The following is a 15,385-nucleotide window of genomic DNA, read 5'->3' as shown; positions in this document are numbered from 1 at the left end:
AAGGGTTAGGTTTAGTGTTAGGCTTGGGTTATCGTAGTGTTAATGTTTGGGTTCGGGTTATGGTTAGGGTTTGAGTTTAGGGTCAGGGTTAGGGTTAGGGTTAGTGTTAGGGTTCTGATTATTGTTCAGGTTAGAGATTAGTGTTAGTGTTTGGGTTAGGTTTAGGGTTGGGTCAGGTTTAGTGTTAGGGTTAGTGTTAGGATTAGGGTTATTGTTAGGGTTAGAGGTTAGATTTGGGTTAGGGTTATGGTTTGAGGTTAGAGGTTAGGGTTAGAATTTGGATTAGGGTTAAGGTAAGAGTTAGGGTTTGGATTAGGGTTAGGGTTAGGGTTAGGGATTGAGTTAGGTTTAGGGTTAGGCTTATGGTTATGGTTAGGGATCGGGTTAGGCTTAGCGTTAGGCTTAGGGTCAGGATTAGGGTTAGTGTTAGGGTTTTGGTTACAGTTAGGCCTCATGGTTAGGGTTAGTGTTAGGTTTAGTGTTAGAGTTACGTTTAGGGTTAGGGTTAGTGGTTAGTGTTAGGTTTAGTGTTAGGGTGAGGGTTAGGGTTAGGGTGAGAGGTTAGGGTTAGGGTTAGTGTTAGGGTTAGGGTTATGGTTTGAGGTTAGATGTTAGGGTTAGCATTTGGATTAGGGTTAAAGTAAGGGTTAGGGTGTGGAGTAGGGTTAGGGTTAGGGTTAGAGTTAGGGTTAGGGTTAGGCTTAGGGTCAGGGTTAGGGATCGGGTTAGGCTTAGCGTTAGGGTCAGGATTACGGTTAGTGTTAGGGTTAGTGTTAGGTTTGGGGTTAGGGTTATGGTTAGGGATTAGGGTTAGGGTCAGGATTACGGTGAGTGTTAGGTTTAGGGTTAGGGTTAGGGTTAGGTTAAGTGTTTTGGTTAGGGTTAGGTTTTGGTTTAGAGTTACCTTTAAGGTTAGGTTTAAGGTAAGTTGTACGGTTAGTTTTAGGTTTAGGGTTAGGGTTAGTTTCGGGATAAGTGTTGAAGGTAGGGTTAGGCTTAGGGTTAGGTTTAGTGTTAGGGTTATGATTAGGAATAGGGTTAGGTGTTAAAGTGATGTTTAATTTAGGTTTTGGTTCAGGGTTATGATTAGGGTTCAGGCTATGGTTAGGGTTAGGCTTAAGTTAAGGTTATTTTTAGGACTACAGGTTAGGGTTAGGGATTTTGTGTTTGGATTAGGATCAGTGTTAATGCTAGGCAAGTTTAGGTTTAGGGTTATCGTAGCGTTAGTGTTAGGGTTAGGGTTACGTTTAGGGTTAGAGTTTAGGATCAGAGTTAGGGTTTGGGTTAGTGTTACAGTTAGGATTATAGTTAAGGTTAGGGATTAGTGTTAGAGTTAGGGTTAAGTTTATGTTCAGGGCTAGGGTTAGGGTTAGTGTTAGGATTAAGGTTATTGTTAGGGTTAGATGTTAGGGTTAGGGTTAGGGTTATGGTTAGAGTTTAGAGGTTAGGGTTAGGGTTTGGATTAGGGTTAAGGTTAGGGTTAGGGTTTGGATTAGGGTTAGGGTTAGAGTTAGCAATAGGGGTAGGCTTAGGGTTAGGGTTTGGGTTAATGTTAGGGTTAGGTTTAGGTTTAGGGTTAAGTTTATTGTTAGGGCTACATTTCAGGGTTAGGGGTTATGGGTTAGGATTAGTATTAGGGTTAGTGCTAGGAAGGGTTAGGTTTAGTGTTAGGCTTGGGTTATCGTAGCGTTAATGTTTGGGTTAGGGTTACGTTTAGGGTTTGAGTTTAGGGTCAGGGTTAGGGTTAGGGTTAGTGTTAGGGTTCTGATTATTGTTCAGGTTAGAGATTAGTGTTAGTGTTTGTGTTAGGTTTAGGGTTGGGTCAGGTTTAGTGTTAGGATTAGTGTTAGGATTAGGGTTATTGTTAGGGTTAGAGGTTAGATTTGGGTTAGGGTTATGGTTTGAGGTTAGAGGTTAGGGTTAGAATTTGGATTAGGGTTAAGGTAAGAGTTAGGGTTTGGATTAGGGTTAGGGTTAGGGTTAGGGATTGAGTTAGGTTTAGGGTTAGGCTTATGGTTATGGTTAGGGATCGGGTTAGGCTTAGCGTTAGGCTTAGGGTCAGGATTAGGGTTAGTGTTAGGGTTTTGGTTACAGTTAGGCATCATGGTTAGGGTTAGTGTTAGGTTTAGTGTTAGAGTTACGTTTAGGGTTAGGGTTAGTGGTTAGTGTTAGGTTTAGTGTTAGGGTGAGGGTTAGGGTGAGGGTTAGGGTTAGGGTGAGAGGTTAGGGTTAGGGTTAGTGTTATGGTTTGAGGTTAGATGTTAGGGTTAGCATTTGGATTAGGGTTAAAGTAAGGGTTAGGTTGTGGAGTAGGGTTAGGGTTAGGGTTAGAGTTAGGGTTAGGGTTAGGCTTAGGGTCAGGGTTAGGGATCGGGTTAGGCTTAGCGTTAGGGTCAGGATTACGGTTAGTGTTAGGGTTAGTGTTAGGTTTGGGGTTAGGGTTATGGTTAGGGATTAGGGTTAGGGTCAGGATTACGGTGAGTGTTAGGTTTAGGGTTAGGGTTAGGGTTAGGTTAAGTGTTTTGGTTAGGGTTAGGTTTTGGTTTAGGGTTACGTTTAAGGTTAGGTTTAAGGTAAGTGTTACGGTTAGTGTGAGGTTTAGGGTTAGGGTTAGTTTCGGGATAAGTGTTGAAGTTAGGGTTAGGCTTAGGGTTAGGTTTAGTGTTAGGGTTAGGATTAGGAATAGGGTTAGGTGTTAAAGTGATGTTTAATTTAGGTTTTGGTTCAGGGTTATGATTAGGGTTCAGGCTATGGTTAGGGTTAGGGTTAAGTTAAGGTTATTGTTAGGACTACAGGTTAGGGTTAGGGATTATGTGTTTGGATTAGGATTAGTGTTAGTGCTAGGCAAGTTTAGGTTTAGGGTTATCGTAGCGTTAGTGTTAGGGTTAGGGTTACGGTTAGGGTTAGAGTTTAGGATCACAGTTAGGGTTAGGGTTAGTGTTACAGTTAGGATTATAGTTAAGGTTAGGGATTAGTGTTAGAGTTAGGGTTAAGGTTATGTTCAGGTTAGGGATTAGTGTTAGAGTTAGGGTTAAGGTTATGTTCAGGGCTAGGGTTAGGGTTAGTGTTAGGATTAGGGTTATTGTTAGGGTTAGATGTTAGGGTTAGGGTTAGGGTTATGGTTAGAGTTTAGAGGTTAGGGTTAGGGTTTGGATTAGGGTTAAGGTTAGGGTTAGGGTTTGGATTAGGGTTAGGGTTAGAGTTAGCAATAGGGGTAGGCTTAGGGTTAGGGTTTGGGTTAATGTTAGGGTTAGGTTTAGGTTTAGGGTTAAGTTTATTGTTAGGGCTACATTTGAGGGTAAGGGGTTATGGGTTAGGATTAGTATTAGGGTTACTGCTAGGAAGGGTTAGGTTTAGTGTTAGGCTTGGGTTATCGTAGTGTTAATGTTTGGGTTCGGGTTACGGTTAGGGTTTGAGTTTAGGGTCAGGGTTAGGGTTAGGGTTAGTGTTAGGGTTCTGATTATTGTTCAGGTTAGAGATTAGTGTTAGTGTTTGGGTTAGGTTTAGGGTTGGGTCAGGTTTAGTGTTAGGGTTAGTGTTAGGATTAGGGTTATTGTTAGGGTTAGAGGTTAGATTTGGTTTAGGGTTATGGTTTGAGGTTAGATGTTAGGGTTAGAATTTGGATTAGTGTTAAGGTAAGAGTTAGGGTTTGGATTAGGGTTAGGGTTAGGGTTAGGGATTGAGTTAGGTTTAGGGTTAGGCTTATGGTTATGGTTAGGGATCGGGTTAGGCTTAGCGTTAGGCTTAGGGTCAGGATTAGGGTTAGTGTTAGGGTTTTGGTTACAGTTAGGCCTCATGGTTAGGGTTAGTGTTAGGTTTAGTGTTAGAGTTACGTTTAGGGTTAGGGTTAGTGGTTAGTGTTAGGTTTAGTGTTAGGTTGAGAGTTAGGGTTAGGGTGAGAGGTTAGGTTTAGGGTTAGTGTTAGGGTTAGGGTTATGGTTTGAGGTTAGATGTTAGGGTTAGCATTTGGATTAGGGTTAAAGTAAGGGTTAGGGTGTGGAGTAGGGTTAGGGTTAGGGTTAGAGTTAGGGTTAGGGTTAGGCTTAGGGTCAGGGTTAGGGATCGGGTTAGGCTTAGCGTTAGGGTCAGGATTACGGTTAGTGTTAGGGTTAGTGTTAGGTTTGGGGTTAGGGTTATGGTTAGGGATTAGGGTTAGGGTCAGGATTACGGTGAGTGTTAGGTTTAGGGTTAGGGTTAGGGTTAGGTTAAGTGTTTTGGTTAGGGTTAGGTTTTGGTTTAGAGTTACCTTTAAGGTTAGGTTTAAGGTAAGTTGTACGGTTAGTTTTAGGTTTAGGGTTAGGGTTAGTTTCGGGATAAGTGTTGAAGGTAGGGTTAGGCTTAGGGTTAGGTTTAGTGTTAGGGTTATGATTAGGAATAGGGTTAGGTGTTAAAGTGATGTTTAATTTAGGTTTTGGTTCAGGGTTATGATTAGGGTTCAGGCTATGGTTAGGGTTAGGCTTAAGTTAAGGTTATTTTTAGGACTACAGGTTAGGGTTAGGGATTTTGTGTTTGGATTAGGATCAGTGTTAATGCTAGGCAAGTTTAGGTTTAGGGTTATCGTAGCGTTAGTGTTAGGGTTAGGGTTACGTTTAGGGTTAGAGTTTAGGATCAGAGTTAGGGTTTGGGTTAGTGTTACAGTTAGGATTATAGTTAAGGTTAGGGATTAGTGTTAGAGTTAGGGTTAAGTTTATGTTCAGGGATAGGGTTAGGGTTAGTGTTAGGATTAGGGTTATTGTTAGGGTTAGATGTTAGGGTTAGGGTTAGGGTTATGGTTAGAGTTTAGAGGTTAGGGTTAGGGTTTGGATTAGGGTTAAGGTTAGGGTTAGGGTTTGGATTACGGTTAGGGTTAGAGTTAGCAATAGGGGTAGGCTTAGGGTTAGGGTTTGGGTTAATGTTAGGGTTAGGTTTAGGTTTAGGGTTAAGTTTATTGTTAGGGCTACATTTCAGGGTTAGGGGTTATGGGTTAGGATTAGTATTAGGGTTAGTGCTAGGAAGGGTTAGGTTTAGTGTTAGGCTTGGGTTATCGTAGCGTTAATGTTTGGGTTAGGGTTACGTTTAGGGTTTGAGTTTAGGGTCAGGGTTAGGGTTAGGGTTAGTGTTAGGGTTCTGATTATTGTTCAGGTTAGAGATTAGTGTTAGTGTTTGTGTTAGGTTTAGGGTTGGGTCAGGTTTAGTGTTAGGGTTAGTGTTAGGATTAGGGTTATTGTTAGGGTTAGAGGTTAGATTTGGGTTAGGGTTATGGTTTGAGGTTAGAGGTTAGGGTTAGAATTTGGATTAGGGTTAAGGTAAGAGTTAGGGTTTGGATTAGGGTTAGGGTTAGGGTTAGGGATTGAGTTAGGTTTAGGGTTAGGCTTATGGTTATGGTTAGGGATCGGGTTAGGCTTAGCGTTAGGCTTAGGGTCAGGATTAGGGTTAGTGTTAGGGTTTTGGTTACAGTTAGGCATCATGGTTAGGGTTAGTGTTAGGTTTAGTGTTAGAGTTACGTTTAGGGTTAGGGTTAGTGGTTAGTGTTAGGTTTAGTGTTAGGGTGAGGGTTAGGGTGAGGGTTAGGGTTAGGGTTAGGGTGAGAGGTTAGGGTTAGGGTTAGTCTTATGGTTTGAGGTTAGATGTTAGGGTTAGCATTTGGATTAGGGTTAAAGTAAGGGTTAGGGTGTGGAGTAGGGTTAGGGTTAGGGTTAGAGTTAGGGTTAGGGTTAGGCTTAGGGTCAGGGTTAGGGATCGGGTTAGGCTTAGCGTTAGGGTCAGGATTACGGTTAGTTTTAGGGTTAGTGTTAGGTTTGGGGTTAGGGTTATGGTTAGGGATTAGGGTTAGGGTCAGGATTACGGTGAGTGTTAGGTTTAGGGTTAGGGTTAGGGTTAGGTTAAGTGTTTTGGTTAGGGTTAGGTTTTGGTTTAGGGTTACGTTTAAGGTTAGGTTTAAGGTAAGTGTTACGGTTAGTGTGAGGTTTAGGGTTAGGGTTAGTTTCGGGATAAGTGTTGAAGTTAGGGTTAGGCTTAGGGTTAGGTTTAGTGTTAGGGTTAGGATTAGGAATAGGGTTAGGTGTTAAAGTGATGTTTAATTTAGGTTTTGGTTCAGGGTTATGATTAGGGTTCAGGCTATGGTTAGGGTTAGGGTTAAGTTAAGGTTATTGTTAGGACTACAGGTTAGGGTTAGGGATTATGTGTTTGGATTAGGATTAGTGTTAGTGCTAGGCAAGTTTAGGTTTAGGGTTATCGTAGCGTTAGTGTTAGGGTTAGGGTTACGGTTAGGGTTAGAGTTTAGGATCAGAGTTAGGGTTAGGGTTAGTGTTACAGTTAGGATTATAGTTAAGGTTAGGGATTAGTGTTAGAGTTAGGGTTAAGGTTATGTTCAGGTTAGGGATTAGTGTTAGAGTTAGGGTTAAGGTTATGTTCAGGGCTAGGGTTAGGGTTAGTGTTAGGATTAGGGTTATTGTTAGGGTTAGATGTTAGGGTTAGGGTTAGGGTTATGGTTAGAGTTTAGAGGTTAGGGTTAGGGTTTGGATTAGGGTTAAGGTTAGGGTTAGGGTTTGGATTAGGGTTAGGGTTAGAGTTAGCAATAGGGGTAGGCTTAGGGTTAGGGTTTGGGTTAATGTTAGGGTTAGGTTTAGGTTTAGGGTTAAGTTTATTGTTAGGGCTACATTTCAGGGTAAGGGGTTATGGGTTAGGATTAGTATTAGGGTTACTGCTAGGAAGGGTTAGGTTTAGTGTTAGGCTTGGGTTATCGTAGTGTTAATGTTTGGGTTCGGGTTACGGTTAGGGTTTGAGTTTAGGGTCAGGGTTAGGGTTAGGGTTAGTGTTAGGGTTCTGATTATTGTTCAGGTTAGAGATTAGTGTTAGTGTTTGGGTTAGGTTTAGGGTTGGGTCAGGTTTAGTGCTAGGGTTAGTGTTAGGATTAGGGTTATTGTTAGGGTTAGAGGTTAGATTTGGTTTAGGGTTATGGTTTGAGGTTAGAGGTTAGGGTTAGAATTTGGATTAGGGTTAAGGTAAGAGTTAGGGTTTGGATTAGGGTTAGGGTTAGGGTTAGGGATTGAGTTAGGTTTAGGGTTAGGCTTATGGTTATGGTTAGGGATCGGGTTAGGCTTAGCGTTAGGCTTAGGGTCAGGATCAGGGTTAGTGTTAGGGTTTTGGTTACAGTTAGGCCTCATGGTTAGGGTTAGTGTTAGGTTTAGTGTTAGAGTTACGTTTAGGGTTAGGGTTAGTGGTTAGTGTTAGGTTTAGTGTTAGGGTGAGGGTTAGGGTTAGGGTGAGAGGTTAGGTTTAGGGTTAGTGTTAGGGTTAGGGTTATGGTTTGAGGTTAGATGTTAGGGTTAGCATTTGGATTAGGGTTAAAGTAAGGGTTAGGGTGTGGAGTAGGGTTAGGGTTAGGGTTAGAGTTAGGGTTAGGGTTAGGCTTAGGGTCAGGGTTAGGGATCGGGTTAGGCTTAGCGTTAGGGTCAGGATTACGGTTAGTGTTAGGGTTAGTGTTAGGTTTGGGGTTAGGGTTATGGTTAGGGATTAGGGTTAGGGTCAGGATTACGGTGAGTGTTAGGTTTAGGGTTAGGGTTAGGGTTAGGTTAAGTGTTTTGGTTAGGGTTAGGTTTTGGTTTAGAGTTACCTTTAAGGTTAGGTTTAAGGTAAGTTGTACGGTTAGTTTTAGGTTTAGGGTTAGGGTTAGTTTCGGGATAAGTGTTGAAGGTAGGGTTAGGCTTAGGGTTAGGTTTAGTGTTAGGGTTATGATTAGGAATAGGGTTAGGTGTTAAAGTGATGTTTAATTTAGGTTTTGGTTCAGGGTTATGATTAGGGTTCAGGCTATGGTTAGGGTTAGGCTTAAGTTAAGGTTATTTTTAGGACTACAGGTTAGGGTTAGGGATTTTGTGTTTGGATTAGGATCAGTGTTAATGCTAGGCAAGTTTAGGTTTAGGGTTATCGTAGCGTTAGTGTTAGGGTTAGGGTTACGTTTAGGGTTAGAGTTTAGGATCAGAGTTAGGGTTTGGGTTAGTGTTACAGTTAGGATTATAGTTAAGGTTAGGGATTAGTGTTAGAGTTAGGGTTAAGTTTATGTTCAGGGCTAGGGTTAGGGTTAGTGTTAGGATTAGGGTTATTGTTAGGGTTAGATGTTAGGGTTAGGGTTAGGGTTATGGTTAGAGTTTAGAGGTTAGGGTTAGGGTTTGGATTAGGGTTAAGGTTAGGGTTAGGGTTTGGATTAGGGTTAGGGTTAGAGTTAGCAATATGGGTAGGCTTAGGGTTAGGGTTTGGGTTAATGTTAGGGTTAGGTTTAGGTTTAGGGTTAAGTTTATTGTTAGGGCTACATTTCAGGGTTAGGGGTTATGGGTTAGGATTAGTATTAGGGTTAGTGCTAGGAAGGGTTAGGTTTAGTGTTAGGCTTGGGTTATCGTAGCGTTAATGTTTGGGTTATGGTTACGTTTAGGGTTTGAGTTTAGGGTCAGGGTTAGGGTTAGGGTTAGTGTTAGGGTTCTGATTATTGTTCAGGTTAGAGATTAGTGTTAGTGTTTGTGTTAGGTTTAGGGTTGGGTCAGGTTTAGTGTTAGGGTTAGTGTTAGGATTAGGGTTATTGTTAGGGTTAGAGGTTAGATTTGGGTTAGGTTTATGCTTTGAGGTTAGAGGTTAGGGTTAGAATTTGGATTAGGGTTAAGGTAAGAGTTAGGGTTTGGATTAGGGTTAGGGTTAGGGTTAGGGATTGAGTTAGGTTTAGGGTTAGGCTTATGGTTATGGTTAGGGATCGGGTTAGGCTTAGCGTTAGGCTTAGGGTCAGGATTAGGGTTAGTGTTAGGGTTTTGGTTACAGTTAGGCATCATGGTTAGGGTTAGTGTTAGGTTTAGTGTTAGAGTTACGTTTAGGGTTAGGGTTAGTGGTTAGTGTTAGGTTTAGTGTTAGGGTGAGGGTTAGGGTGAGGGTTAGGGTTAGGGTGAGAGGTTAGGGTTAGGGTTAGTGTTATGGTTTGAGGTTAGATGTTAGGGTTAGCATTTGGATTAGGGTTAAAGTAAGGGTTAGGGTGTGGAGTAGGGTTAGGGTTAGGGTTAGAGTTAGGGTTAGGGTTAGGCTTAGGGTCAGGGTTAGGGATCGGGTTAGGCTTAGCGTTAGGGTCAGGATTACGGTTAGTGTTAGGGTTAGTGTTAGGTTTGGGGTTAGGGTTATGGTTAGGGATTAGGGTTAGGGTCAGGATTACGGTGAGTGTTAGGTTTAGGTTTAGGGTTAGGGTTAGGTTAAGTGTTTTGGTTAGGGTTAGGTTTTGGTTTAGGGTTACGTTTAAGGTTAGGTTTAAGGTAAGTGTTACGGTTAGTGTGAGGTTTAGGGTTAGGGTTAGTTTCGGGATAAGTGTTGAAGTTAGGGTTAGGCTTAGGGTTAGGTTTAGTGTTAGGGTTAGGATTAGGAATAGGGTTAGGTGTTAAAGTGATGTTTAATTTAGGTTTTGGTTAAGGGTTATGATTAGGTTTCAGGCTATGGTTAGGGTTAGGGTTAAGTTAAGGTTATTGTTAGGATTACAGGTTAGGGTTAGGGATTATGTGTTTGGATTAGGATTAGTGTTAGTGCTAGGCAAGTTTAGGTTTAGGGTTATCGTAGCGTTAGTGTTAGGGTTAGGGTTATGGTTAGGGTTAGAGTTTAGGATCAGAGTTAGGGTTAGGGTTAGTGTTACAGTTAGGATTATAGTTAGGTTTAGGGATTAGTGTTAGAGTTAGGGTTAAGGTTATGTTCAGGGCTAGGGTTAGGGTTAGTGTTAGGATTAGGGTTATTGTTAGGGTTAGATGTTAGGGTTAGGGTTAGGGTTATGGTTAGAGTTTAGAGGTTAGGGTTAGGGTTTGGATTAGGGTTAAGGTTAGGGTTAGGGTTTGGATTAGGGTTAGGGTTAGAGTTAGCAATAGGGGTAGACTTAGGGTTAGGGTTTGGGTTAATGTTAGGGTTAGGTTTAGGTTTAGGGTTAAGTTTATTGTTAGGGCTACATTTCAGGGTAAGGGGTTATGGGTTAGGATTAGTATTAGGGTTAGTGCTGCGAAGGGTTAGGTTTAGTGTTAGGCTTGGGTTATCGTAGCGTTAATGTTTGGGTTAGGGTTACGTTTATGGTTTGAGTTTAGGGTCAGGGTGAGGGTTAGGGTTAGTGTTAGGGTTCTGATTATTGTTCAGGTTAGAGATTAGTGTTAGTGTTTGGGTTAGGTTTAGGGTTGGGTCAGGTTTAGTGTTAGGGTTAGTGTTAGGGTTAGGGTTATTGTTAGGGTTAGAGGTTAGATTTGGTTTAGGGTTATGGTTTGAGGTTAGAGGTTAGGGTTAGCATTTGGATTAGGGTTAAGGTAAGAGTTAGGGTTTGGATTAGGGTTAGGGTTAGGGTTAGGGATTGAGTTAGGTTTAGGGTTAGGCTTATAGTTATGGTTAGGGATCGGGTTAGGCTTAGCGTTAGGCTTAGGGTCAGGATTAGGGTTAGTGTTAGGGTTTTGGTTACAGTTAGGCATCATGGTTAGGGTTAGTGTTAGGATTAGTGTTAGAGTTACGTTTAGGGTTAGCGTTAGTGGTTAGTGTTAGGTTTAGTGTTAGGGTGAGGGTTAGGTTTAGGGTGAGAGGTTAGGGTTAGGGTTAGTGTTAGGGTTAGGGTTATGGTTTGAGGTTAGATGTTAGGGTTAGCATTTGGATTAGGGTTAAAGTAAGGGTTAGGGTGTGGAGTAGGGTTAGGGTTAGGGTTAGAGTTAGGGTTAGGGTTAGGCTTATGGTCAGGGTTAGGGATCGGGTTAGGCTTAGCGTTAGGGTCAGGATTACGGTTAGTGTTAGGGTTATGTTAGGTTTGGGGTTAGGGTTATGGTTAGGGATTAGGGTTAGGGTCAGGATTACAGTGAGTGTTAGGTTTAGGGTTAGGGTTAGGTTAAGTGTTTTGGTTAGGGTTAGGTTTTGGTTTAGGGTTACGTTTAAGGTTAGGTTTAAGGTAAGTGTTACGGTTAGTGTGAGTTTTAGGGTTAGGGTTACTTTCGGGATAAGTGTTGAAGTTAAGGTTAGGCTGAGGGTTAGGTTTAGTGTTAGGGTTAGGATTAGGAATAGGGTTAGGTGTTAAAGTGATGTTTAATTTAGGTTTTGGTTCAGGGTTATGATTAGGGTTCAGGCTATGGTTAGGGTTAGGGTTAAGTTAAGGTTATTGTTAGGACTACAGGTTAGGGTTAGGGATTATGTGTTTGGATTAGGATTAGTGTTATTGCTAGGCAAGTTTAGGTTTAGGGTTATCGTAGCGTTAGTGTTAGGGTTAGGGTTACGGTTAGGGTTAGAGTTTAGGATCAGAGTTAGGGTTAGGGTTAGTGTTACAGTTAGGATTATAGTTAAGTTTAGGGATTAGTGTTAGAGTTAGGGTTAAGGTTATGTTGAGGGCTAGGGTTAGGGTTAGTGTTAGGATTAGGGTTATTGTTAGGGTTAGATGTTAGGGTTAGGGTTAGGGTTATGGTTAGAGTTTATAGGTTAGGGTTTCGGTTTGGATTAGGGTTAAGGTTAGGGTTAGGGTTTGGATTAGGGTTAGGGTTAGAGTTAGCAATAGCGGTAGACTTAGGGTTAGGGTTTGGGTTAATGTTAGGGTTAGGTTTAGGTTTAGGGTTAAGTTTATTGTTAGGGCTACATTTCAGGGTAAGGGGTTATGGGTTAGGATTCGTATTAGGGTTAGTGCTAGGAAGGGTTAGGTTTAGTGTTAGGCTTGGGTTATCGTAGCGTTAATGTTTGGGTTAGGGTTACGTTTAGGGTTTGAGTTTAGGGTCAGGGTTAGGGTTAGGGTTAGTGTTAGGGTTCTGATTATTGTTTAGGTTAGAGATTAGTGTTAGTGTTTGGGTTAGGTTTAGCGTTGGGTCCGGTTTACTGTTAGTGTTAGTGTTAGGATTAGGATTATTGTTAGGGTTAGAGGTTAGAGTTGGGGTTAGGGTTATGGTTTGAGGTTAGAGGTTAGGGTTAGCATTTGGATTAGGGTTAAGGTAAGGGTTAGGGTTTGGATTAGGGTTAGGGTTAGAGTTTGAGATAGGTTTAGTGTTAGGCTTAGGGTTATGGTTAGGGATCGGGTTAGGCTTAGCGTTAGGCTCAGGGTCAGGTTTAGGGTTAGTGTCAGGGTTTTGGTTACAGTTAGGCATCATGGTTAGGGTTAGTGTTAGGTTTATTTTAGAGTTACGTTTAGGGTTAGGTTTAGGGTTAGGGTTAGTGTTAGGTTTAGGTTGAGGGTTAGGTTTAGTGTGAGATGTTAGGGTTAGTGTTAGTGTTAGGGTTAGGATTATTGTTTGAGGTTAGGGTTAGGGTTAGGGTTAGGGTTAGGGTTAGGGTTAGGGTTAGGGTGAGGGTTAGGTTTAGGGTGAGATGTTAGGGTTAGTGTTAGTGTTAGGGTTAGGATTATGGTTTGAGTTTAGAGGTTAAGGTTAGCATTTGGATTAGGGTTAAGGTAAGGGTCAGGGTTTGGAGTAGGATTAGGGTTAGGGTTAGAGTTAGGGTTAGGGTTAGGCTTAGGGTTAGGGTTAGGGATCGGTTTAGGCTTAGCATTAATCTTAGGGTCAGTATTAGTGTTAGTGTTAGGGTTTGGGTTACAGCTAGGCATCAGGGCTAGTGTTAGTATTAGGTTTAGTGTTAGAGTTAGGTTTAGGGTTAGGGTTAGTGTTTAGCGTTAGGGTTAGGGTTAGGGTGAGGGTTAGGGTTAGGGTGAGAGGTTAGGGTTAGGGTTAGTGTTAGGGTTAGGGTTAGTGTTAGGGTTAGGGTTAAAGGTAAGGGTGAGGGTTACGTTAGGACTCGGTTTATGGTTACAGTTAGGGTTTGGGTTATGGTTATGTTTAGGGTTAGTGGTAGAGCTAGACAGGGTTAGAGTTAGGGTTTGGGTTAAGGTTTGCGTTATCATAGGGTTAGGCTTAGGGATAGTTTAAGGTCAGGGTTAGGGTTAGAGTTAGTGTGAAGTTTAGGGTTATTGTTAGCGTAAGAGTTTATTTTTAGGTTTAGGGTAGCTTTAGAGTTTAGAGTGAGGGTTAGGATTAGCGATAGGTTTTGAGTTAGAGTTCGGATTACTGTTAGTTTAGGGTTGGGCTTAGCGTCAGTTTAGGGTCAGTGTTAGGTGTTAGTGTTAGGGTTAGCGTTATTGTTAGAGATTAGTGTTAGGGTTAAGCTTAGGGTTAGGGTAAGTGTTAGGATTAGGGGTTAGAGGTTAGGGTTAGGGTTAGGTTTAGGGTTAGGGTTAGTGTTATGGTTTAGTGTTAGGGTTAGGGTTCGGTTTAGGGTTAGGTTTAAGGTTACGGTTATGTATTAGGGTTGGGGTTAGGTTTAGGGGTAGGGAATAGGTTTCGGTTTATTTAGGTTTAGGGTTACGGTTAGTGTTTATGTTTGTGTTAAGGTTAGGTTTAGTGTTAGGGGTATGTGTTATGGTTATGGTTATGGTTAGGGTTAGGTATAGGGGTAGGTTTAGGGTTAGGTTTTGGGTTACTGTTAGGTTTAGGGTTAGGTTTCTGGGGTAGGTTTAGGGTTAAGGATTAGGGTTAGAATTAGTGTTAGGGTTAGGCTTAGGTTTAGGTTTAGGGATTGTGTTAGGTTTAGGGTTAGGGTTTGGGTAACCATTAGGCGTCAGGGTTAGGTCTAGGATCAGGGTTAGGGTTAGGGTTAGGATTAGGGTTAGGGTTAGTGGTTAGCATTAGGGTTAGGATTAGGATTATGGTTATGTTTAGGGTGAGGGTTAGCATTAGGGTTGGGGTTAGGGTTAGAGGTTAGGATTAGTGTTAGTGTTAAGTTTAAGATTAGGGTTAGGGTTAGTGGTTATGGTGATGGTAACCTTAGGGCTCGGTTTAGTGTTACGGTTAAGGTTAGGGTTACGGTCGGGGTTAGGTTTAGATTTAGGTTTAGAACTAGGCAGGGCTAGAGTTAGCTTTAGGGATAAGGTTAGAGTTATTGTAGTGCTTGGGTTAGTGTTAGTGTTAGGGATACGGTTACAGTTTAAGGTCAGTGTTAAGGCAAGAGTTACTGTTTGCTTTAGGGTTATTGTTAGTGTAAATGTTTAGGGTTAGGGTTAGGTTAGGGTTAGGGTTAGGGCTACAGTTTAGGTTTAGGGGTTATGGGTTTGGATTAGGATTAGTGTTAGTGCTAGGCAGGTTTAGGTTTAGGGTTATCGTAGCGTTAGTGTTAGGGTTAGGGTTATGGTTAGGGTTAGAGTTTAGGATCAGAGTTAGGGTTAGGGTTAGTGTTACAGTTAGGATTATAGTTAAGTTTAGGGATTAGTGTTAGAGTTAGGTTTAAGGTTATGTTCAGGGCTAGGGTTAGGGTTAGTGTTAGGATTAGGGTTATTGTTAGGGTTAGATGTTAGGGTTAGGGTTAGGGTTATGTTTAGAGTTTAGAGGTTAGGGTTAGGGTTTGCTTTAGGGTTAAGATTAGGTTTAGGGTTTGGATTAGGGTTAGGGTTAGAGTTAGCAATAGGGGTAGGCTTAGGGTTAGGGTTTGGGTTAATGTTAGGGTTAGGTTTAGGTTTAGGGTTAAGTTTATTGTTAGGGCTACATTTCAGGGTTAGGGGTTATGGGTTAGGATTAGTATTAGGGTTACTGCTAGGAAGGGTTAGGTTTAGTGTTAGGCTTGGGTTATCGTAGCGTTAATGTTTGGGTTAGGGTTACGGTTAGGGTTTGAGTTTAGGGTCAGGGTTAGGGTTAGGGTTAGGGTTAGGGTTCTGATTATTGTTCAGGTTAGAGATTAGTGTTAGTGTTTGGGTTAGGTTTAGGGTTGGGTCAGGTTTAGTGTTAGGGTTAGTGTTAGGATTAGGGTTATTGTTAGGGTTAGAGTTTAGATTTGGGTTAGGGTTATGGTTTGAGGTTAGAGGTTAGGGTTAGAATTTGGATTAGGGTTAAGGTAAGAGGGTTTGGATTAGGGTTAGGGTTAGGGTTAGGGATTGAGTTAGGTTTAGGGTTAGGCTTATGGTTATGGTTAGGGATCGGGTTAGGCTTAGCGTTAGGCTTAGTGTCAGGATTAGGGTTAGTGTTAGGGTTTTGGTTACAGTTAGGCATCATGGTTAGGGTTAGTGTTAAGTTTAGTGTTAGAGTTACGTTTAGGGTTAGGGTTAGTGGTTAGTGTTAGGTTTAGTGTTAGGGTGAGGGTTAGGGTGAGGGTTAGGGTTAGGGTGAGAGGTTAGGTTTAGGGTTAGTGTTATGGTTTGAGGTTAGATGTTAGGGTTAGCATTTGGATTAGGGTTAAAGTTAGGGTTAGGGTGTGGAGTAGGGTTAGGGTTAGGGTTAGAGTTAGGGTTAGGGTTAGGCTTAGGGTCAGGGTTAGGGATCGGGTTAGGCTTAGCGTTAGGGTCAGGATTACGGTTAGTGTTAGGGTTAGTGTTAGGTTTGGGGTTAGGGTTATGGTTAGGGATTAGGGTTAGGGTGAGGATTACGGTGAGTGTTAGGTTTAGGGTTAGGGTTAGGGTTAGGTTAAGTGTTTT

The sequence above is a fragment of the Cavia porcellus genome, unplaced genomic scaffold (assembly GCF_034190915.1).
Source record: "Cavia porcellus strain 051 isolate PalLab524CR breed Dunkin Hartley unplaced genomic scaffold, mCavPor4.1 scaffold_1, whole genome shotgun sequence".
Lineage (NCBI taxonomy): Eukaryota > Metazoa > Chordata > Mammalia > Rodentia > Caviidae > Cavia > Cavia porcellus.
Note: the sequence above shows the minus strand (reverse complement) of the source record.